The 24456-nt window shown below is 46.0% G+C and overlaps 1 protein-coding gene across 2 annotated transcripts in view; it reads left to right on the forward strand.

Moving 5' to 3' along the window:
- The first annotated feature begins 22900 nt into the window (after positions 1-22900).
- MGAT4A (alpha-1,3-mannosyl-glycoprotein 4-beta-N-acetylglucosaminyltransferase A) overlaps positions 22901-24456 on the forward strand; it is a 108874-nt gene continuing 107318 nt past the window's right edge. For both annotated transcript variants that reach the window (XM_033401848.2, XM_004277764.3), the window contains exon 1: positions 22901-23034. The gene's annotated coding sequence lies outside the window, so the exon portion shown is untranslated. The remainder of the gene's footprint in view (positions 23035-24456) is intronic.

Here is a 24456-nt window from a genome sequence, read left to right on the forward strand (position 1 = left end):
GTAAATCCAGGAGATTCAACCAAGGAGGTGTTTTAATTCATCTGTGGAAAGATGGGGGCACAGTTAGAGAAACTAAGGGACATTGCCCTGCTGTGCACTGGGCATTCATAGGTCCAAGGAGAATGATAACCACCACAGACAAAGATAAATCCTGTTGGGGCACAAACCACTTCCACTAAGGTGGCACTATGATGGATTCGTCTGCAGGGACTGTTGCATTTGCCCATTCAAGCTGGAGGTCAGTTAGGTTTTCTCTGAGTCTGAAATCAAAAGTTGTTCTAGGGCTTCCCTGGTGGCGCAGTGGTTGAGAGTCCGCCTGCCGATGCAGGGGATACGGGTTCGTGCCCCGGTCCGGGAAGATCCCACATGCCGTGGAGCGGCTGGGCCCGTGAGCCATGGCCGCTGAGCCTGCGCGTCCGGAGCCTGTGCTCCGCAACGGGAGAGGCCACAACAGTGAGAGACCCGCGTACCGAAAAAAAAAAAAAAAAAAAAAGTTCTAAATTCCGTTGGTTACCCCCCCATCACTGGCAATACGGATTATGGTGTTATCTTTCTAGGCCGATGCCAGAGTAAAGGGAAGAAAGACAAGAAGAAAGGGTTTCATGTTTAGTTAAAGTGTGAAGTCTTGGTCCGGCATCTTGGGAAGAAGCAGTGTGCGTCACTGCCAGCTGTTTCTCTTCCTCATCAATGTGATTTGCAGGTCTCCAGGGTCGGCACAAGACAGATGTCAGGTGGAGCCTTCTTCGGCTGTAAGATGTGTATCTAGGGTTCAAATCCCTGAAGTTTGGCTGCCATCTGGGGATGAGGCGGACCTGGTATAGTCTCTTCCAAGGAAAGTCAAAGGCCATCTTTGTTCTTACTGATTCCAAATCAGAAGAGTGGGAGAAGATTAGAAAAGTTAGTTTGGAGAGTCCTAGCTAGATATTTGAAGAAAGTATAATTTAGGATCCAGTCCAATGTACAGCTATATAACAAAACTTCAAAGACAATTAACAGGCCTAGAGTCTAATGTAGACAAAGGTGCAAACATAATTTTTCCCTCTACAATTATTCCCATTTCTTTATCAAAGATAATCATGGTAAAACTAATTTGTTTGTTTGCATTAGACTTGGCCTGAGTATTTACATAAGTGTGGCAGGAATAGTTTATTGGCCATATAAGTTCTCTTTATGGCTGCTTTGCTGGAACCTTGTAAGCAACGGATAGGTCGATTTTTCCAAGGCATCCTGTTGGCTCCATAAGGTCAATCTTAGTTCCTTCAAGCTATCTGGTCATATCTATGTGTATTTTTCTCAAATATGACAATGCAGTAGAAGCCTTGGTAATATAGCCAACATTTCCAATTGTGTCCTGTTACAAGGAGAATAATTTTTATTGATTTATGCAAATAACTAACTGTGTTGCCATGAAAAGGATACTTAAGAGCTTCCAAATTCTGAAGGGATCAGGGAGGGAGAAAGGAAAGTGTTTCATCTTTGCTTACAAAGGTATATTTTATCAACTTGTTGTAAGTCATAGACAGCTTGAGAGAAAAAGTTTCCTTAAACATGGAAAAGCAAAACATTAAGGAACCAGCAATGTTTAAAACAAAAGGTCATAAAAGTTATACTCATCCTCCTCAATTCATTCGGTTCCATGTTGTCAGTTTTTGTTCTGCTTGAATCCAGTCTGTCTATTAGTTCCAGAAATTCTTACCCAGTTCAGTTTTATGATCTTAAATTTATGAGAAACCTGTCGTTGTCAAAAGTCCTTTCCATGAATCTCCTTGAAGATGAAGCGCTTTTGCAGGAACACTTTTGCATCAGAGTAAAACAATAGATCTTTGAAAATGACAAAAGACTTTTTAAAAATGACCATTGTTAAAGATTTGATGAACGTTCATTATAATGGAATTGATAAGGAAATTTTGTTATTTCTGTGACACACAACATTTTAAGATAATATCTAGAATTATGACTGATAGCATTATACCAGGACATATCAGAATTTTAGGAGTTTCATATAATTTCTGGAATGCTTATATTAATAACACATATTCACACAGATATAATCTAAGAATGTTCAGCATCACTTATTTGACAGTGCTTCCCATGTAATTTAACAAATAAAATAAGCCTAATCGGTTTAGTATCTTTCTTTTTATAAAAAGAGAGAACAAATCTTTGGAGATGTTCCAGGGTCCATCTGGAAAATCCCAAGATTACCTCCAGGTCAAAAAAGACTTCATTTAGAATTTGAATTTGGGGAGTTTTGTCAAAATTATAAAAACAGATTTGGACTTTTGACTAAATAGGTTCACAGATCATTATGAAACAACACTTAATTAGCTACTTAACCAAAAGACAATAAAAGGTTTCAAAGGCAAATGCAGAAAATTATATAGTTGTGAGCAAAACTTAGCTCTTTTAATATGGAGAAGACTCAGTTTTCTTAATTAATCAAAGACCCGATGAAGACAGTTGGTAAGACACAAAGTCTTTGTTTTCCAAGTAAACTACCTAAAAGGTGAAGAAAAACCTTTCATAATCTCTTATCAAGAGTCGATGAATGGTCCAAGAAACATTTATCGTTTTAGCAAATGAAAGAAAATTAAGTTTTAGCTTTATATAAATACACTACTGATATTAAAGTTTATTTTTAAAACCCTTGTAATAGCAATTCAATTTTTAGACAACTTGACCACGCAGGATTTCCTCTCCACCCCCCACCCTCTCTCTCTTCTCAACTTTCTATGTCCGTAGTTTTTCCTTCATTTTCTTCCTTCCCATTCTGAAATAACCCGCTTTATTTTAGGACAAAATTATTTTCATTTTCCTTAACAAAAACACATCTCCATATTTTATACCTTCTCTTGGCCAAAAACATATTCTACTTTCTTTGCATACAGAGTGTTTCCCTTATTATTTCTAGTAACTTTAACCACATACCTTGGATTTTTTTAAACCCTCAGAAACCTTAATTTCTAGTGAAAATAAAGAAGTAAATACTTGTGAACTTTTACCTTAGCATTCTGTGGCTTGGCAAATTTATAAATACTTTTTATAATTTCTACAAATATGTGTCTCTTCATAGTACAATTTTTATGGAACATGCTTACTAATTAACCCATATGTCTTTAATTCTTCTATAAAAGGAAGCCAAAAATGGATAAACCTGTGTTCAGTAATTAATATTTCATTACTTTATCTTACTTGGAAATAATCTAGGTATTCAATGAATTTCCATCATTTAATTTACCTTAGGAAAACTCTAAGGGTGTAAGTTACCCAAGAGATTTGGGAAACTGTTTAAGTAGACATATAAAATAATTACTGCTAAAGAGTTCTAAAAATTCGTCTAAAAACTTTTATCTTACCTATGCCTATTTATTTGTTCCTAGCAAGCATACTTACTCATGAAAATTTCATGAGACATTAAAGCAGTTAGCCATCATTTCAAGTTATGCATATTTTTTCCTGACAAATTTTATAACAGAGATAACAGGAGCTTATTTGACTTTTAGTAAACCTAGGTAGAATAAAATTATTATACTTAATGCTGATAATTCCAGACATGTCTGTATTAAACTAACAAATTTAAACTAGCTTTTATTTACTGAAAATCATCTTAGATCGTGTGAACTTGAAAAATATTTGGATTTGTTTCTATTATGTTTTTGAAAATTTTTATGAATAGTAGATTTATATAGGTGCTTGTTTGTTTAAGCCAATTAAATAGAGCTCTTTTACAAAGTAATTTTAGTAACACCATTCAGAAGTAGAGGAATACCATATCTAAAACATACATCATAAACATATAAACACAGAGATCTTATAACTCTCGTTCAAAAATTTTAGCCACGAATCAAGTATAACAATAAAAAAATCACTGGCTTATAAATCATAGTTGGAATAAGTTAACTTTATCCACTCAGTTGGCTAATGCGTTTTACTATTTGTGTAGGAGACTTTTAAGATTTGTATTTGCCCTGGATAAGTAATCTTACGGAGGATGTGGTAAGGGAGCCTTTATAGCAGTTTGTATTTTTAAAATGCCTCTTTCCCTTTTTATTTTTCCTTCAGTCTCCGGAGAGAGTGGACTGTGTTTACATTTCAAAGACATGATAAGATTTACAACTTCAAGGAACAGCGAAAGAATGCAAGTCTTTTCCTCAGGGTTTTGGGATATATATGTCTGTTGTCAGAAATCTAGGATAATTATAGTTAACATTTTTTGTCTTTTTCTTAAGTACAGGACAATTTTGTTTCTAATATCCTGATCTTTTATAATATCTACAAGCATTTTGAGGAGAATAGACGAGGTTTGGTGGACTGGGAAAGATAAGTGGGCTGTTAATTGCTTCTGGAGTTGCATTTCTGGTTTTGTAGAGATTTGCAAGATGGTTGCTTCTAATTCCTCAAGGAATTGGACTGTAACTTAAATGACACCATAAATGATCTACCAATCCAATTACATTATCCCCACTATGCTTCTTTGCCTCTGGGTACACTGTTTTATTTTAGCTTAGGGAAAAAGGCCTAAAAACAAAAATCCGTATCAGGCTCTGAGTTCAGTCAAACCAGTGGCCTGCCTCCCATCTTATTTTACTTTTCTTCTTATCTATCCATTCATCCCAGGAAGTAATCCATTTACAAAAACTTTTATGGGTCCTGCCTGGCTTTAAGAAATTTTTTAACTATGGCCCTTGATTTGGCCTTTGACCAAGGAGTAAAAGATGAAGAGATGGTATGTAACTTCAGGTGGTTTTTTTTTTTTTTTGCGGTACGCAGGTCTCTCACTGTTGTGGCCTTTCCCGTTGCGGAGCACAGGCTCCAGACGCGCAGGCTCAGTGGCCATGGCTCACGGGCTCAGCAGCTCCGCGGCATGTGGGATCTTCCCGGACCGGGGCACGAACCCATGTCCCCTGCATCGGCAGGCGGACTCTCAACCACTGCGCCACCGGGGAAGCCCCAGGTGGTATTATTTTAAAGGTAACTGTTTAAACAGTCTCTTTCCAGTGGAAAGGCAGTATAGACCAGTATTACTAGAATGAGTGCTAAACTAAAGGATAGCAGGGAACAATAGGAGTTACTTCAGTCCTAGAGTCTTTCATTTTAGGTACCTCTTTTTTTTTTTTTTTTTTTTTTTTGCGGTACGCGGGCCTCTCACTGTTGTGTCCTCTCCCGTTGCGGAGCACAGGCTCCAGACGCGCAGGCTCAGCGGCCACGGCTCACGGTCTCAGCCGCTCCGCGGCATGTGGGATCCTCCCAGACCGGGGCATGAATCCGTGTCCCCTGCATCGGCAGGCGGACTCTCAACCACTGCGCTACCAGGGAAGCCCTCAAATGCACTTCTTAAATGATCTCACCTAATTGGAACGCTCCTCAGGATGGCCGTTGTACTTCCCCGGAGAGCTGATAGCAGCTTGGTAGGACCCTTAGCCACAAATGGGGTGCAACCCACATTTCTGTCCGGCTATATTTCTGGGCCCCCAACCTGACAGTTACCAAGCCCAGTTCTCAGGACACAAAATTTTAGGTTGTCTTTAGAAAGTTTGGAGCCATTTTTGCAAACTATTTACAGCTCCTGGGGCCATAGTTTTTAGACATAAAATCAGCAGGAGTGCCAGAGGTGGGACGCTGGAGGATCCCGTTAACTAAGTCTTTGGGTTATTCGGAGCCAAACTAATACCTGAAAGGGATGTGCCACTGGCTGGGGGACGGTGTGGTGTTTTACAGTGTGCCTGGGTTTGCACACCCACTTTCTTGAGGTTGGCAAGTGACCTGGTGTCAATCTGAGCTGCTCCGTGACCAGTTTATCCTAACACAGGTGTCTTTGGGTTTGGTGTCAAGCTCCCCAACAGCTTTTAAGTGTTTGATCTGTGCCCACCAATTACTGCAGCTTTTTGGCCTCTGAGATCACTGTTAATAACAGCCTTTATCTACACAAAACAAGACAAACATGTGCACCTTAACACACGAGCAGTAACCATGAGACGTTACTACAGCCTGGCCAAGAGAAGGCCATGCACATCACCAGCAATTCCCAGTGTGGACTAACCCAGTGGACTCCAGTATGTGGGCTAGAACTGGGGAAACGGATTCCAAACACCTGGGGAACTGCAGACTGAACCAAGGCTAGGGACTCGGGTCCCGGATGAGACCCTCTGCCGGCTCCTTCGGACCTGCTAAGCTCCGCACTGGAAAGCCAGTTAGATGGGGAGCTCAGTGCAAAAAGAGCAGAGCTCAGAAGTGAGAGGGAGCTTACCCACGGCCTCAGAAACAGCGAGAGGAGACAGCAAACCCAGAAGCGATGTGTTTCTTGCCTGTGTTTCTCGCTGTCCCCAAAGCTGTGGGAAATCTTCTTTGGTCCCGCTACTGCCACCAAATCTGTTAAAGAACAGTAGTTCAACTGAGTAAATTTAAAGATCAAATTTGATTTATTAAATAATTCATAAATCGGGCAGCATCCCATTCGACAATAGGAAGGAGCTCTGTCAAACTCTGGAAAGGGAAAGGTTTTCAAAGGTAGAAAGGGGGCGGGAGGAAAAAGGAAATCATTATCAAAGAATGCATTGTTTCAGGTAAGGTCTCCCTCCTAAGGGGACCAGAGGGCCTATAGGGGGAATGACCTCACCAGTGCTGACCAGGTAATTCCAGGTGGACTGGTTAAAGGTTACCTTTCACCGGTGGGGGAGGGGTGAGACTGCAGCTAGGTTAGGTAGTAAGTCTCAGTTTGCTGACGTGGGGTTTAGCACAAGGGACTCCATTTTGGGCCTGCTGTCTCTTTTTTAACACACCTTATGATTTAAAATCATATTTTTCTGAATGGTGTGAGGAAGGAGAGGCAGGAATGCTCGTGGTGTTTTTGAGGGAAAGTATCATGAGTTCATGTTGGTAAACAGGAAGCTGCAGACCCGGGGCAGGTTTGAGTGCCAGGCTGAGGAGTTTGAAGCTTATCCTTTATAGCAGATGGTGCGCCCCACGCACCCACCGCTCCCCAGTCCTTCTCTCTGCTAAAGACTAACTTCTTATTGCTGGATGCACCCCGGTTTTTGGTTCTAGTTCTTGGTTTCAATCCCTCACAAAGCCCAGAAGTTATCCCCTTTTTAGGTTTACAGTTGATTGCAGGCGCTTCTGTAACACTTTGTCAGAGGCTGAGGTCAGCAGGGCTGGTCCTAATGAGGAGGCAGGAGAAATGAGATCAAAACGCCTGCACGGTTTATGAAAGGCAGACAGGTCAGGAGTGGGCAGCGGAGTCCAAGTGCAGGGGAGACGGAGCGGAGCAAAGGCTGAGTCTGAGAGTCCAGCCTCAGCTCCTGGGAGCGAGAGCCCAGACAGAGGTGTGGGAGGAGAAGATGTATTTTGGAGAAAGGTGATGAGCTTGGTTTGAGAAGGGAAAAGGACAGGAACCAGTTTGTAACATGTTCTGAGAGCCCACTCTGGGCTCGTTCTGTGCTGGCTGGTCTGCAGTGGGGGGACAGTCAGGTGAAGATGCAGCCAGCGAGCCCGAGTCGGGGGGCCGGCTCACCAAGAGGTCTGCTGGGGGCAGAAGTGGAGATGGAGGGGTGCGCTGGTAGAAAGGGGGAGAACGCACAGGAGGAGGGGGATGGAGGGGCCGAGGGCTGAGGACTGGACCTTGGGTCCCTTGACATGACAGGGCAGGAGGAAGGCATAAAGTCCAAGAGGCAACGAAGAAGGGGCGGCAGGCTCAAAACAAGGAGCGGCACAGAATAGTGACATGCTGTGCAGAGCAGAGCAGAGCAGAGGGAATTTCAGAAAGGGCCTGGCAGAGCTGAATGCTGCTGAGAGGGTCTAGAAATCAGACTGGAAAGACCTGTCAGATTTGGGAGTTTGTGGGTCCTGGGAAAAATTGTCCACTTGGCAAGGACAAAGATAAAAGTAGAACTCTCCCATCCACATTTTGGTATATTCCACACAGGATGGTTTCCTGACTTGCGTACATATATATGCTCTTTCTTTTTACAAAGTTAGAATTGTATTTTCCACATTGACTATAACCTGCTTTTTTTTTTTTTTTTGCGGTACGCGGGCCTCTCACTGTTGTGGCTTCTCCTGTTGCGGAGCACAGGCTCCGGACGCGCAGGCTCAGCGGCCATGGCTCACGGGCCCAGCCACTCCACGGCATGTGGGATCCTCCCGGACCGGGGCACGAACCCGCGTCCCCTGCATCGGCAGGCGGACTCTCAACCACTGCGCTACCAGGGAAGCCCTATAACCTGCTTTTATTACACTGAATGTAGTGTGATCACCACAGCATCTGGATGGGTCTGGACTAGGGCCAACTTCGGGGGTACTGGAGGGCTGCACCTGCTGAGGCTGCAAAGCAGGGGGAGAAGCCACCACCCCCCGCTGGCTGGGCCACTGCCTGCTGAGCTGTGGCTTCCCTAGCCCCTTCCTGCCGCAGCACTTTCTCCTCGCCCTTTGTCCAGTCTTAGAAGTTGAACGCTCCTGGAGAGGAGGCTGTATTACACCAGCATTCACAGAGGCTCAGCTAGTCATGAGAAGAGGAGAGCTGAGGATGAGAAAATGTGTCCAGTTGTCAGCGTTCCTCCTGTGGCTGCTCCAGGCTTGCCCCACGTCTACCCGTCCTCTGATCCCATTCTCCTCCGCCTTCCTCTGGCTTGAAGGACAAGTGTTCTGACAAAATATCAAACCTAGGAAGCCCCAGTGTCAGGTACCTTCCCCCAGAGTATTCAACACAATGGAAAAGAATGTGTGCAATAAATCCATACACATCCCTGCAGGGTGGCCCATGTCCTGTTCAATTTACAGATGTGAAAACTGGGCTTGTAAGAGTTAAGTATAACTGATAACTAGGCGTGGCCTAATTACTAGATTAATATAATATATAACATATATTCTAATATGCAACATGTACATTATTAAAATATATACCACAAATTCATATATAAGACATGTACTGGGGCCCTCCCTGGTGGCGCAGTGGTTAAGGATCTGCCTGCCAATGCAGGAGACACGGGTTCGAGCCCTGGTCCGGTAAGATCTCACGTGCCGTGGAGCAACTAAGTGTGTGTGCCACAACTACTGAGCCTGCGTGCTGCAGCTACTGAAGCCTGCATGCCTAGAGCCTGTGCTCTACAACAAAGAGAAGCCACCGCAGTGAGAAGCCTGTGCACCTCAACGAAGGGTAGCCCCCAAGCGCAGCAACAAAGACCCAACGCAGCCAATAAATAAATAAATTTTAAAAATAAATAAAAATAATCCTTAAAAAAAAAAAAGGCATATACTGAATGGAAACCCTGGGAGTCAAACTAAGTCTAAGAGCCACACCCATTGGTTCACATTAGGACAATGATGGCTAAGGGGGTTTCCCAGAGGTTGGAAGCCAAGGTCCACAAGCCAGATATGGCTAGAAAGTGTGTTGTGTTTGGTTCTCCTGCTATTTTAAAATAGGATAATTAACATGAGAATCAGAATTTCAGTTTCTTGGGAAAAGGTGGGTCTGGGCTTCCGTCACCAGGAGGCAACAACTGGCAGGGAATTGTGCAGTGGCTTCCCCTTCAGACAGCTGTGTGCTCTCCAGTTCGCCCGGACCCCACCGCTCCCTCTGGCCTCCCTGCATCAGCAGCTGAGATCAGCTGTCATTCAAAATTGTGACCGAGCTGGAAATGTTCTCACCCTGGCTCTTGTCACTTGTTTCCATGCCTGTCTGGGTCCACAGGCCTGTGTCAGTCTTGGTGTAATGCAGCCTCCTTGCCAGGATCATTCACTTGAAAAAAAAAATGTATTGAAGGAATAATTGACAGATATAATTATACATATTTAAAATGTATAACATGATGATTTGATATATATATATATATACATTATAGGATGATTACCAAGGTCAAGGTAATCAACAAAGGGAAAATCTTTAAACTAAGTGGTAAGTCATAACAAAGTACTAATGTTTGGGCAGCAGAGAATCACCAAGAAAAGTATTTTTATCTGGGGTCACCCCAGTGTCCATAAAATCAAACCCGTATAAATAAGGGCCTGTTCTGCGTAGTCTCAAATTTAAGCTGGAAATTAGTCACATTTGGTGTGAAAAGTAGGTAGTTTTGTATTTTCCTTAAGTCATTTAATTTAATCATACAAGTAGAGCGGCCTCAAAATGTAACGCATCCCTAAGCTGAATGCAAAAGATGATCTTTGGATAGTAATAACTTCTCCCTCTCCCGCTTATGAGATGTAACACCATCCAAAAAACTGTAACAGTTTTGGGAGAGGCCGTTATTTTGCAAAATGTGCTTTTTTTTCTCGGCCTATGTGTAGGGCCATTTAGGGAACAGCCGTGTTTGCACAGTAAGGTTTTTGGTGGAAAGTTGTTTTTGCAAGAGACACTCATTTAGTGTTTCCATATTACTGCATCCCTGTTGGCAGCAGGATGAAATGCCGTTGGAAGGTGAAAGTTACCATCTGCAGCTCAGACGCTGGGAGCCTCAATGTTGAAAAGAAGTGGACAAATCCTAAAAAGGGCCAGGACCAACACTACATAGTTCAAGTCATGTGTTTTGGTACGACCATGGGTTTTTTTCTGTAGGATCCTAGAGGGTTCTGCTGAGGTTATTTTCTTGCTTCCCTAGTGGATCAAGGGGAGATCCACGGACTATCAGTACTTTTCCTGTGCATGATTCTCCTCTAATTGTTCACTTATATGGATCAATTAACTAATTTTTTATGGAGGTATAGTTGATTTACAATGTTGTGTTAGGTTTTGGTGTACAATACATATACTGTTTTTCATATTCCCTCCCATTATGGTTTATTACAAGATATTGAATATAGTTCCCTGTGCCATACAGTGGGCCCTCGTTATTTATCTGTTTTACGTACAGTAGTGTGTATATGTCAATCCCAAACTCCTAATTTATCGATATCCCCCTTTACCCTTTGGTTACCATCAGTTTGTCTTCTATGTGAGTCTGTTCCTGTTTTGTAAACAAGTTCATTTGTATCATATTTTAGATTCCACATATAAGTGATATCATATGGTATTTATCTTTGTCTGGCTTACTTCACTTCGTATGATAATCTCTAGGTCCATCCACGTTGCTGCAAATGGCATTATTTCATTCTTTTTTTTTTTGCAGTATGCGGGCCTCTCACTGCCGTGGCCTCTCCCATTGCGGAGCACAGACTCTGGATGCGCAGGCCCAGCAGCCATGGCTCACGGGCCCAGCCACTTCGCGGCATGTGGGATCTTCCCGGACCGGGGCGCGAACCCGTGTCCCCTGCATCGGCAGGCGGACTCTCAACCACTGCGCCACCAGGGAAGCCCTATTTCATTCTTTTTTATGGCTGAGTAGTGTTCCGCTATATAAATGTATCCCATCTTCTTTATCCATTCATCAGTCGATGGACACTTAGGTTGCTTCCATGTCTTGGCTACTGGCTACTGTGAATTGTCCTGCTATGAACACAGGGGTGCATGTATGTATCGTAAATTAACTAATTTAAAGACATTCTTTAAACACTCGTGGGCCAGGGGCCTAATCTACACTTGCGTCTGGGCGTAGAGTGTGGGACCCAGTGGTAGGGGGTCGGAGTGGGACTGGGCTGGGGGGTTAGGGAGAGAGAAAGAAAATGAGTCAGACCAAATGGCTGAAAGGATCATGCAAACTCAGAAAAAGGCCTGAGGTGGGCTGCAGCCTGTGGACAGGTCAGTGCCACTCACCCTGACCTTGAGCTGGGTTCTGGGGTGCAGCCTCGCCCTGCTGCTTCCTCCTCTCTCGCCGTACACCTCTCCCCTGTCTCCCTCACTCCAGCGCCTTTGCATGCAGTGGAAATACTCAGAATGTTGAGTCCCATTCTTAGTCGGCCTTTAGCTGGTGATATAACCTTGGCCAAGACGTTTTGTTGCTCTGGCTGGTGGTTTCTTTTTATGTACAAGTAAGCACTTGACCAGAGGGGATAGGGTCCCTCCTAGCTCCAAGAGTCCCCAGTACTGGGCTTATGATATTGGCAGATTTTTCAGCTCGCCTACATAACCGTTTGCCCTGAAACAAGTGATGTGGAACTTAGGCTGTGTCACTCTCTAAAATGAGCCAGTCCACAAATAGAATGAATGTTTGAAAGCTTTCTACGATGGTGTTTAGTTTCTGCAAAATTCCTAGGACTCCTTTAATACCTTTGCAATGGTTGGGGCAGGGCAGCGTCATGATCAAGGGCACAGACACCTGCAGGTTGCCCGGGCTGACTCCTAGCTCAGCTACTTCCTCGTTTTGTGAATTTAGGCAACTTGTTTAATGTTTCTTGCCTCGGTTTCCTCCTGTGTAAAGAGGTAAAATGAGAATCCCAACCTTTTAGTCATTGTTAGGATTAAATTAATATGTATAAATCTCTTCATGGGATGCCTGGCAGAGTGTGAATGTTCTGGGAATGCTAGCTATATTTACTATAATTTCTTTCTTATTTGCAATTATAGAAAAATAGCGGAGGCCTAGGGGATGGTTCAGAATACTAAGCTGGTAAATCCAAAAGGGCATGCTGAGTAGGAGGTGGCCAGTGATGGGGGCGATCCTGATTTATCATTTAGATCTCCTTTTTCTGGCTTTTCAAATATTTCTGATCTTAGAAACAAAACCAGGATGACTTCACGCCACCCTGCAAAGCACAGCCCAAGCTGTCTTCACTTCCTTACCACCCACTCATCCTTGGCAAATGGCCATGGAGCCTTTCCTGATGCTGCTCCTCTGAAATGTCCCTTGTGAAGGCGGCCAGTGACCTAGCTGGGAAACCCAATGGTTTCTACTCACCCCTCATCCCTCTCCGTCTTGCTGGTGTTACCTGATCTTTCTCTTAAATTCTAACGTCCATGTCTCGTTCCTGTGAAAGAGCAACACCTCTGTGTCTCTTAACAGCTCCATTTCAGTAGGGTCAAAGTTGAAGTCATTTTCCTCCTAAACATCTCCTTCCCTGTGATCTCTGCTTTGGTTTGGAAAGCTGCCATCAGCCCCATCAGTGGCCTCAAAATCTCCATGCCTCGGGACCTCCCTGGCGGTCCAGTGGTTAGGACTCTGTGCTTCCACGGCAGGGGGCACGGTTCGATCCCTGGTCGGGGAACTAAGATCCTGTATGCTACGTGGCGTGGCCAAACAAAACAAAAAAACAAAACTCAGTGCCTCTTTTGCCCTCCTTCTCTCACCTGTCCCTGCAGCAACCCTAAATTGGGACTGATTAGCTCTCGCTCGGAGGACCCACCCTCCCTCCGCTACCACCCACTGTACTGGCTGCCACCAGGAGGATCTCCTGACCCTTAGCTCTGAACACCCATTCTCAAAAACATCCGATGACTTCACATTATCTACTGAATAAAGTCCAAACTCCTTATGCTAGTACCAAATCCCCCGGCAACCACTGCCCCTACAGAAAAAAAAAAAACTGATCCCAAACCCCAATCTTTCTGTGCAACCTCATTTCCTGCTATACCCCCTCACTCCAGACAGACTGAAGAGCCGAGTTCAATTGTCTGTGCCACATGGTGTTTGGTGCCAGAGCACGGTAAGCACTCAGCAAATATTTGTCGAACAGGAAAGAAATACGATATGTTGTCAAATAGGAACTATGGCAAATGCTAAAATTCATGAGGAAGAAGCTTCCTAAATATTTGTTCTTCTCTGCAGAGGCCAAGATGATGACTTTTCCCCTAATGCTTGGAATATGAAGAAATTGGGATGTACTTTCACTGCAAGGTTGAAGCTTTCACTTGAAAGGAGAAATTATTTCAGGTTGCTGGGCAGAAGGTACTTTCACAATTACAATAACATTTGAAAGACACTAAAATGTAATGTCCCCTTATAGGAAGGCAATGAAACGATGAATTATAAGGACCATTAGATGATTGGAAGGATTTTTTTCCCCCTCTTTATCAGATTTTTCTAATAAAGACTCAATTCTCATTTGAGGCAAGTTCTTTTGGGGACTTTCCCAATACAATTCCAATTTATTTTTCCATTAGCGGGGAGCGGTTCTTAGATTTTTTTCATTATAAGCCCACAGTGCCACGTCCTGCTAGAAGTGTCAGGGTCCCACTCCCCAATACTTCTGAATATCACCCTCCTTGCCTCTCTGTTGTTGCTGAATGGCAACATAAATGTGGCCAGTGAGATAGGATTCAGGTTGGAAAATTAGAAAACTGTTTAAAAAAAATATATCCCACAGGGAGTTCGAATAAATGCTGAAATACAAGAGGATTTATCTGTGTGATCTTATGTTCTGGGTTTGGGGAAAATGAATGGAATAGAGAAATTATGATCATCATTATTAGAAATAGGTCATTTTTGGGGCTTCCTTGGTGGCGCAGTGGTTGAGAGTCTGCCTGCCGATGCAGGGGACGTGGGTTCGTGCCCCGGTCCGGGAAGATCCCACATGCCGCGGAGCGGTTAGGCCCGTGAGCCATGGCCACTGAGCCTGCGCGTCCAGAGCCTGTGCTCCGCAACGGGAGAGGCCACAACAGTGAGAGGCCCGCGTACCGCAAAAAAAAAAAAAAAAGAAAAAAAAAAGAAATAGGTCATTTTTGTCCTCTCTAAGATGGTTTTAGGATGTGTATATGCGTAAGTCACACATTGATGGAAGCTTTACCTTTTTGGGTCTCCAGCCACCTTGATGAGGTTTGGCTTCTTGTTCTCTCTACCCCTTCAATCCATGCTCAATTGTATTAAATTCAAGTTTTAAACTGAAAATAAGTATAACTACATACTTTTTTCAACTAATGAGTGACAGGGTGTGGAATTATGGAGTGCATAATAAGCGCCGTGGATGGTCTAAAAAGCCTAAAACATTTCAGAATGTTTTAGGTTTCGCATTTGAATGTGCACATGTCATCTTGTAAGAGCTCAGGGTCCTTCACGAAAACAGTCAAGCCCTGGGGACTTCCCTGGTGGTCCAGCAGTAAAGATGACACTTCCACTGCAGGGGGCGTGGGTTCCATCCCTGGTTGGGGAACTAAGATTCCCACATGTCGCAGGGTGTGGCCCAAAAAATTAAAAAACAACAACAATAACAATCAAGTCCTATTTCGGAAGATCTGGCTGCCTTCCCCAAATTCCTGACCCCTCTCCTCTACCCTTTGTGCAGAGTCATGTGATGGGAAGTTTTGAGAAGAAAAGGAACACAAACCCACAGCCTCCTGGACAAGTTCAAGTATTTCTGTCCCTGTCCTGCCAGTAGTAGGCACTGCTATCCTCCCACAGCAGCTCGGCCCCAAAGGCAGCTGCAGCCCCGGCCTCACTCAACTGCTTAGTCTCTGCTCCTCCCCGACCTGCTGCTCTTACCCTTTTGTGGACTCACTTCTCTCTTTTTTTTTTTTTTTTTTTTTTTTTGGTACGCGGGCTTCTCACCGCCGTGGCCTCTCCCGTTGCAGAGCACAGGCTCTGGATGCGCAGGCTCAGCTGCCATGGCTTACGGGCCCAGCCGCTCCGCGGCATGTGGGATCTTTGCGGACCGGGGCACGAACCCACGTCCCCTGCATCGGCAGGCGGACTCTCAACCACTGAGCCACTAGGGAAGCCTCTCACTTCTCTTTACATTCTGTCTTTTGGCTTCTTCTACCTTTTTGCTCAGGGCTTCTGCCTACTCCATCCCCTGTCTTTCTGCTTCTGTCCTGACACTGAAGGAGACTGTATGTCCTTGTTTCAAAGACCTTCAAAGATGAGATATGATGAGTTCCCTTGGTCTCAGTCCTGTTTAAATCACCCCTACAGGGTAGGTCCAAGTGTCAGGGCCCTATATCCTGGGATCGTCTGTAAAACAGCTAGGACATCTCACTGTTGTGAAGAAGAACTTTTGATTTTCTATCTGTCTACCTATGTATCACTTGATTAATAATAGGAAAATGATTACTCAGTACATTTAGCTGGTTTGGTGTGTGAAAGCTTTTTAGATAATATGGTGTCTTTAGGAGAAAAACCAATGAGAACAGGAGGTTCTCAGTGATGAAAGGAGGGGTCAACTATTCAGCTGGTGAAAGAAGTCTACATCTAGGGAAAGGAAGATGGCTCAAGGCTGTGAACCAGGCCTAGGGGTTCCCCAAAAAGGAACAGGAACCCAGCTGGCACAAGACCTGAGTTCCTCTAGAAGGAGGCCTCTGTGTTTGTACTCTACCACGTTCAGGTTTTTTGCAGTTCTTTTAAAATTGTTCTCTTGCCCCCTAGCCTGCGAAGAACTTGCTGACTTCTCCCTTACCTCTGGGATAAGACATGCCTTCCCATGCCAAAACAGAGGCAGGTCACTCTTACAATGTGTCCCCTCAATAAGCACTTTTAAGTTCACAAAGCATATTGCCGTCCAAAAACGTTTTAGAGAATTTTTTTTTTTTTTTTTTTTTTTGCGGTATGCAGGCCTCTCACTGCTGTGGCCTCTCCCGTTGCGGAGCACAGGCTCCGGACGCGCAGGCTCAGCAGCCATGGCTCACGGGCCCAGCCACTCCACGGCATGTGGGATCTTCCCGGACCGGGGCACGAACCCGTGTCCCCTGCATCGGCAGGCGGACTCTCAACCACTGCGCCACCAGGGAAGCCCCCATTTTAGAGAATTTTGACAAAGTTAATTTTACAAAGCATTCTGTGGAGATTGTCTTGGAAGGTTTTACTGACAATTCCGCGCACCAAGATTTTCTGTTCAGAGGATGTTCTTGATTTCTTGTACCATGTCTACCTTCCCAAACGCTTTCCATAGAAGCTGACTTGAGCAAGGCTATTGAATGGAGCGTTCAGAGTTCTGGAAGATTCTTTTCCCTGAAGATTCACCTCAGCTGTCACTCCTGTTCATTTCTGAAGCGATAGGGCATTTTCAGTTGTATCTGAGACACTAATTAGAAGGTCCATTGACGGAAGAGAACTGCCTGCCCTTTACCCTCCTTCATCTTGTCTTAAGCTTTGTGATTTTGATCCTAGGCCAGTGTGAAATTTAAAGTAGGAAGCAAAACCAAAGCAATGAGCAAATATTTACAAAAAGCCTCCAGTGGAGGTGTGTAGACGGGGCATACAGTACCAGCCCCGCAAATATTTGTTGGATGGTCATAAGACACATTGTTTTTTCACTCAGGTAAAAATATCACAGCAACTTTCTAGCAGGAGTCAATGACCTGAGGACACCTCTAGCCTGGAGAATTTTTGTTACAGTGTTGCTTTTTTATCCAGCAGTCTTCAGTGTTTTCCTCTTACCAAAGCCTGAGACCAGGTACAGTTTTCATAACCTGCCTTGTTTCCCATGATGCCTCTGTTTACTCCCCCTGCCCAGGTGCCATGAATGCTGGTGCACTGCGCTCTTTGTGTGTGCACTCCTCCTTCTCTTGTAATGCTTATTTCCTTCCCCCCTACATCTGCCCAAATCCTACACCCGTTCTTCAAGGCTCAGAGAAAGTGTGTCCTCTTCCACAGAGTCCTCCTTCATTCTGTCAAAGAATGCTGGCAGTGGCTCCCATGTGCCTGCCCTACAGTGATGAATAAGGTGGTCCCTGACCTCAAACAGTGTAACAGCTGAACGAATGAGGCAGATAAGTCAGCAGACGATTATATCGGTGCTGCCCAGCTTTTCTTTTCACTAAATAAAACACAGAGAAAACAATATTCATCATGGGCCCCCAGCCGGCTTGTAGCTGGAAGGTTCCAGCTGCCCCAGATCTGACCCAACCACTCCAAAGACTGAGACGCACTGAAGATTGCCCTTCCTCTAACTAACACCAGCTTGGAAACTCAGGGCGATGCTACAGTGTGATAATCCACTGGTAGGAGTAGGAACAGAGTACCACGCGTCCCTCTCCCAGTCTTGCAGGAAAGGGAAGGCTTCCTGGGAGGCGACATCAAGCTGAATCTTGAAGAATGTTAGCCAAAGAGGACGGTGGGGTGGGGCTGGGGAGTGAGTTGCCAGAGGCAACAGGATGTACCATTTGGTGGCTGGCAGGGAACGGTTCAGGATGGCATGTCTTGGCTTGAGGGGCAGAGGCTAGAAGGTGGCTCTAGTGGCAAGCAGGCATGAGATGAGGAGGGTCTTGGGTGTTCCTCCAACCAGATTCTGAGCTCCTTGAGGGTTAAGACCACGTTTTCAATTCTGTGTCTTCTAAACTGCTGATCACCTAAGGGCTCCATACAGCATCAGTGTTTGATAGAAAAGTCTCTCCTTACTAGCGACAGCATCGTGATGGCTGCCACGAGACATGTGAACAAGTCTGTCTTAAGAGTGATGTGAACGAGAAAGGTGTTTTCTACGGTTTGTGTTAGTCCCACTGGAGCAGAGAGATCTGCCAGGCTCCATTCCCTCTCGTTTCCAGGACAAGCTCCAGTTTCTCTTTAAAGAATGCCTGAAGTGGTTTTTTATTCTGACGCTGATTTGGTTACTTAGGCATTGTCTTGAGCCTCCCATGCTGTTGCCTTTCTATCCTCTGCTGTGTGATGCCAGGTCTGGGAGTGAGCTGGCTGCAGTTGCTTGGCTTCCTGGAACTGGCTTTCTGTTAATATCTGCCCTTAGGAGGCAATGGTTGGAGATTAGAAGGCAGAGGAAGGAGAGAAGCTTCCTGCTTCTGGAAGTTGTTGGCAACAGTTGCAAAAACAGTGGGGGGTGGGGTGATTCCTGTCTCCAGATGCCCAGGCTAAGGCAGCATCTTTACAGGGTTCCAGACCAATAGCAACAGTTCTCCAGTAGTGCATCAGCAGATGCAAGCTCCAGGTGTCCACCCAGGGGCACTAGCAGTCTCTGATCCTTGGGTATCCATCCTGCATCCTCTTTGTTCTTCATGCCCCTTCTTTCTTCCTTCAGCCCTTCCAACACCTGTGCAAGCAATCTCCTGTATACTATTCCCTCCATCCAAAATACCTAGCATAGTTTCCTTCCTTCTCTCCCCTTCCCTCCCTCCCCTTTTTCTTTCCTCCCTCCCCCCTTTTTTCTCCCTTTCTTCCTTTCTCTTTCTTCCTTTATTTCTCCCTCCCTTCCTTTCTCTCTCTCCCTTCCTTCCTTCCTCTCTCTCTTTCTTTCTTTCTTTCTTTCTTTCTTTCTTCTTTCTTTCTTTCTTTCTTTCTTTCTTTCTTTCTTTCTTCTTTCTTTCTTTCTTTCTTTCTTTCTTTCTTTCTTCCTCCCTCCCCTCCCTCCCTCCCTCCCTCCCTCTCTCCCTCCCTCCCTCCCTCCCTCTCTCCCTCCCTCCCTCCCTCCCTCCCTCCCCCCCCCTTCCTCTCTTTCTTTCCTTCCTTCCTCCTGGTCTGTGGCTGATACAGACACATACTTGTAGAGTTGTGTTCAGTTGCTATCAAAAAGGGTACAGAAACACTAGGTCTATGAAAAAGATGACAGAGATGATGTTGTCCTGATACCCAGAAGTCCAATGGCCTGATATCTGGCAATCATGGTCCTGGGTATATTATTTGAGTAAAGGTTTTTATCCTGTTTGAAATGTATTGATGGAGTAGCATAGTTGAGCGGCTCAAATTGGTTTCATGCATGGATGGATTTCAGATGCAGGGCTGTTGATCCAGCATCTTTTCCAAGTACCAAAGTCACAGAGGAAGAAAAAGACAAGAAAAAAGTAGCCAAGGCTCTGAAATTCTCCAGCACAAAATTCTCTTCCATCATGCCTTTGGAGTATACATCAAATAGAATAAAACCAGCGAGTCAGCTTTAATGGTGTGGCTAAGGCACTTAGTAGGGCAGAGTCACCCCTCCAAGCCTCCTAAACTTCCTGCCATGTGGCATCGCCGAGGGTGCCTGTTCCCAGTAAGATGGTTGGATTCGCTTGAAAAATTTTTGCAGTATCTTATATACATATATAAACACCACTGGCCACAACACTTCAGTATGGTAAGGGCTTATAATTCCATAATCATGTAGCCACACAGCCTGGCTTTTGTCTGAATAACCTGATAGGTACACCTACCCCGACAGTGTGAATGTGAACGAATAAGAAAGGCATCTTTCAGGGGTTCTTTCACAAAGAGATGGGTGAAGGTGTGGAGAGAAAGTGTAAAAATGAAAAATTAAAATAATTTAGCTCTCTGCTATCCTTCATCGGTATAAACCTTAATGTCTACCTAGAGCTCAATATTAAATGTGGTGGTTGGTTCTATTTGAATTCTCCCATTAATTTCTTGGACCTCATGTGCCCTGTCTGATTATACAACAGAAATACTGTGTACCTGTGTCTGAAACACTCTGTGGTTAACAAAGAGTTAATACGCTCTTACTGCCCACCCTGGTCCAAGTTCCCCTCTAACTTCTAGACTAAAGGGATAGAACACACCATTTATCAAGTGAAATGGGAGGGTAAAAAAAAAAAACAGGAATGTGATGTGATGTGATTCCTCTTGAAGCCTTTACAATAGAAAAAAAGATCCCATTTGAGCCAGTAGCCAAGAAACCAGAATCACGACATTTAACAACACTCATAAATGATGCAAGTTTGATGGTTGGTGCATGGAGCGGACAGGAACAGAAAAGAACTAAAGATCATGTGTTTGATTTCTTAGAAGTTGATTGCTGCAGGCAGTGGTCCCCACCAACAACTACTCCCCATCAGAGTGATAAAAGGAAAAGATTAGCTTCCTGTGTGTACTCTGTTTTTAGGTCAGATGTCACTTCCAGGAAGCCTTCTCCACCCTGAGAATCTGATTGAGGGTCCATCCTATCTTCTGTCCTGGTAGCTTGAGTTTATGGTGCTGTCTGTGGTCTACTTCCTTACCCACCTCTCCCACTAGTTGGTGAGCACCCCTGGGTAGGCACCAGCTGCCTCTGCCCATCTTAGGCACTCCAGAAACATCTGTGGAAAGAACAGCCACCACATCACAGTTTTGTTGGAGACGGAACATAGAGTGGTGAAGTTACAGGCAGAACTTCTAGCCTAAGTCCCTCCCAAGTTTCCACTGACTGTGTGAACTTAAAGGCCAGGATAAGGCAAAAAGAGAAGATGCAGAATAACGGAGCTAGAGAATCATCGCGGAAAAGATAAAAAAGGGAAAAAGAACTAGACTGGACTCAGTGGGGTTAGGAACCCCTTTAATTGTTTATCAAACAAATTCCACAGACATAGTCAGCAAATCCAGGATCGTGTGCTCTGCAAAGTGAGGGTGAATGATCAATCCGTTCTAACCCATACCTTGGCATATATCGCATGCCATTCTGACTTCTTAGGACAACAAACTGAAATCCAGGCTTTCCAGAGCTAAAACGTGATTGGTTTGTGACAAGTTTAACTATATCACCAGATTTCTTCCAAAACCTGTCCTTCTGCTGCCAGATGGAGTAGCAACAAACGATCAAAAAGGCCCCCTAAGGAAGGCAGTTCTGTCTTTCCTGCTTTTTGTCTTCTGCTGTGGGTTCGCCACTAACCCTCTTCCAGGGGGAATTCTGCCATCTATCCTGAATAAGCCCATTGAGTCTGTAGTTGAAGCTTATCCTTTGCAGCTTTCCTTTCTCTCTGACATATGCCTCTGCTTATAGAATGTTTGTGAATGCTTTCATTTCCTTCCCCCACTGAGAGAGAAAACATGGAGAAAGTGGAGAGAAACACATCTTTTTAATATTCATCCACTTAACATTTTGTCAGTTGCTGAAGGTGTAAGCAGAGAGGTACAGGAATGGTGGAGGGGCTCTGGAGTCAAACTGACCTGGGTTTGAATTGTGCTTCCATCATTTACTAGTGCCTACATTACTATTTGTATCAGTTTGTATGGTACTACTGTTTGTACTATTAACCTTTCAGGGCCTCCAGTTTCTTCCTCTGTAGAATGCAGATAGGAGCTACCTGGGCTATTTGGTTTTTTGTCCAGTCTTGTGGATGGGGCTTTGTCAAATGGTAGTGCTTTCTTCATCTGCAAGGAAATTGCTTGCCTGTCATTGAGCATTGTAGAGCAAGGCCTAGGGCTTTCCATTCCCAAGAGATATTTCAGGCAAGGTGTATCAAACAATGTATCAAAGGTTTCATCCGAGAGTGGTTTCAGCCTTTATTACTTACATCTGGTCATGAAATTGTTGCCAGTTTGCTAATAGGAAATGTCTTTGTCATAGATTACAGGAAATCTGGCCCTCAGGCCAGTTACTAACCCAAGTCACGGTACATACAAGATACTAAGAAAAACTGGGGCAGACCACTCGGGCTTTCTATAGATGATTATCTATTTGCTTCCGAAGTTAACCTCCAACTTTATGAAATGGTGATAGATTAGGACATGTGGCTCAGGAGAAAGGGGCAGGACAGCGTGGTGTAGTGGAAAAAAATCAGAGGCTTTAGCACTCAAACGATCTGCATTTAAATCCTAATTTATATTATCTTCTTCCCAGTCGCTTAAGCAAGTCCTTCTCCCTAAGTTCTGGTCTCCTCGTCGGTAAACTGGGGATAACGATGCCTATCGCTGGGGATGTCGCGAGAGCCAGAGACATCGGTGAGGTGCCTGGACGCGCGGGGCCTCAGAAGCTCTTGCTGGATTAGGTCGGGAGCCGCCCCGGGACCTGTCATTGGGAATGCCTCCCTGGCAGGATGGCGGGGACGGGACCCCAGCTGGGGGTAGGGGCTGGGGCCGGGGCACCCCGGGTGGTCGGGTCGCGCCCCAGGCGGAGGCTGGGGGCTCCCCGGGGCCTTTTGTTGGCAGCCTGAGCGGCCTCCGCGCACACGCCCGGGAGGATTAAAGCCAGATGTGGCGGCCGGGCGACACCGAGCGCTCAGAGGCCGGGACCGGAGACCCGGACGCCGCTCCAGACCCCGCGGGGACGGTAAATGAAGCGGGGGAGATCTCACGAGAATGATACAGGCTGCGAGACGGCGCCCCTAAATGACAGCCGGGCGGGCCTCTGGCGGGAGGCTCGGCCGCGCGGGGGCGCCCGGTGGACGGCGCGCAGCACCGGTGGCCAATGGCTGGCGGGGTCGCGGGCGGGGCCGGGCGCGGGGGCCGCAGCGCTCCAGCAGCGGGGCGGAGCCGCGCGGGGAGGCGGGGCGCCCGGCAGCAGCGGCGGCGGCCACAGCAGCCTCCGCGGCGGCCGCGGCAGGACTGGAAGCGCCGGCGGCGGTTGAGGGGCTCGAGGCGGCGGCGGCGGCGCGCGGGCAGCTTCGAGGTGGTGTGCAGGGCGGCTGCGCGGAGGGCGCGGGATTGAGGGGCGGCCCCGGGTCACGGGAGATCCACCTGCTGGTAACGGAGCAGCCTGCGCCGCGGCCCGGCCTGGAGCTCTTGCGCCTCCGGCTGCTGCGGGGCCGGCTCGGGGCGCGGGCGGACCGGGCCTCGGGGCGGGGAGCGGGCCGGGCCGCCCTGGGTTCGCCGTCAGCCCCGCTCCGCCGCCGCCGCAGCCCCGGGGTGCTGCGCGCTCTCGGGGTGACCGGCCGGGCGCCTGGTGCGTTCTCGGCGCTCCTAGGCGCGGCGGGGCTTGTCGCCTTTGGGGCAAAGTGGAGGAAAGTGGGGGTTTGGGGATGCAGAGGGGAGAGAGAGTTGCCCGCAGGACCTGCTGCCCCAGGGCGCACGCCTGTCCCGGAGTCGGCGGCGTCCCGGGGCCGCGGGGCAGGTGCGGCGGGGGCGAGGCGGCCCGGGAGCAGGGTCTGGGGCTGCTGCCGTGTCGGCGAAGCGTACACAGTCCTGGCGAATTTTCCTACAAAGTCAAGACCCGCTGGTCCTCTGTGCAAGCGCACCCCCATCCCCAGGCCTCAGTTCCGCCTTAACGAGGAAGCTGCAAGTGGGACCCTCGGGTTGGGGCCAGGTGATTCCACTGAGTGTACCCGGTGACAGCGGGAAGGCGTGTTTTATGAGCTGGCAGTCAGACCACTCGCGCGCCCGCTTTTTATTTCTCGCAGCGTGTGTTTCTCTGGAGCCCGTTCATTGCTTACAATCCGAATTGCGAAATATAAGCAGGCGCAGTGCATGTTTTCAGTGCTTTCCATATATTTTGCTGTTGTGCTTTTGCTGTCGGACGACTTCTGATAAAATAGAATGACAACGTCGTTCGTTCGAATTTAGAACCTAAATTTAGAAGTGAATAATATGCGTTTAGTGGTTTATGTTTCTTTTTCTGAATGTTTTTTTTAAAAAAGTTCCATTAACAGGTTATCCTAACAAAGGTTTCTTTAGCCCACACGTGTAATTCTGAAAACGCACAGGACGGTGAAATTATGTAAGCTGTATTGACGAAAAATAGAAATCCTTTTATAAACGTAAAACCAATGAATTTTAACATGATTGCGGTGTATAAAGTTGTAGGGCTTACATCACGGATTTCATGATGGTGCCTTTCCTTCAGGCATCTCTGTCCTGTCTGTGGGATGGTAATTAAGCCATATGTTAAGTGTTTTCGGCCATAGAACATATTGACTATTTCAGAGAACACTTTAAAATCCAACAAAGGTTATGTATCTAATAATAACATAAAGGACTGCAGCCCTTAAAGGACTGTTAATAAAACAGATTTTTCAGTGTGAGATCTGGAGTTGAAAGTTCCATACAGCTTTGTCAGGATGGAGAAGATGACCAGTAACTTAAGCCACTGCCTTTT

The sequence above is a fragment of the Orcinus orca genome, chromosome 13, assembly GCF_937001465.1.
Source record: "Orcinus orca chromosome 13, mOrcOrc1.1, whole genome shotgun sequence".
Lineage (NCBI taxonomy): Eukaryota > Metazoa > Chordata > Mammalia > Artiodactyla > Delphinidae > Orcinus > Orcinus orca.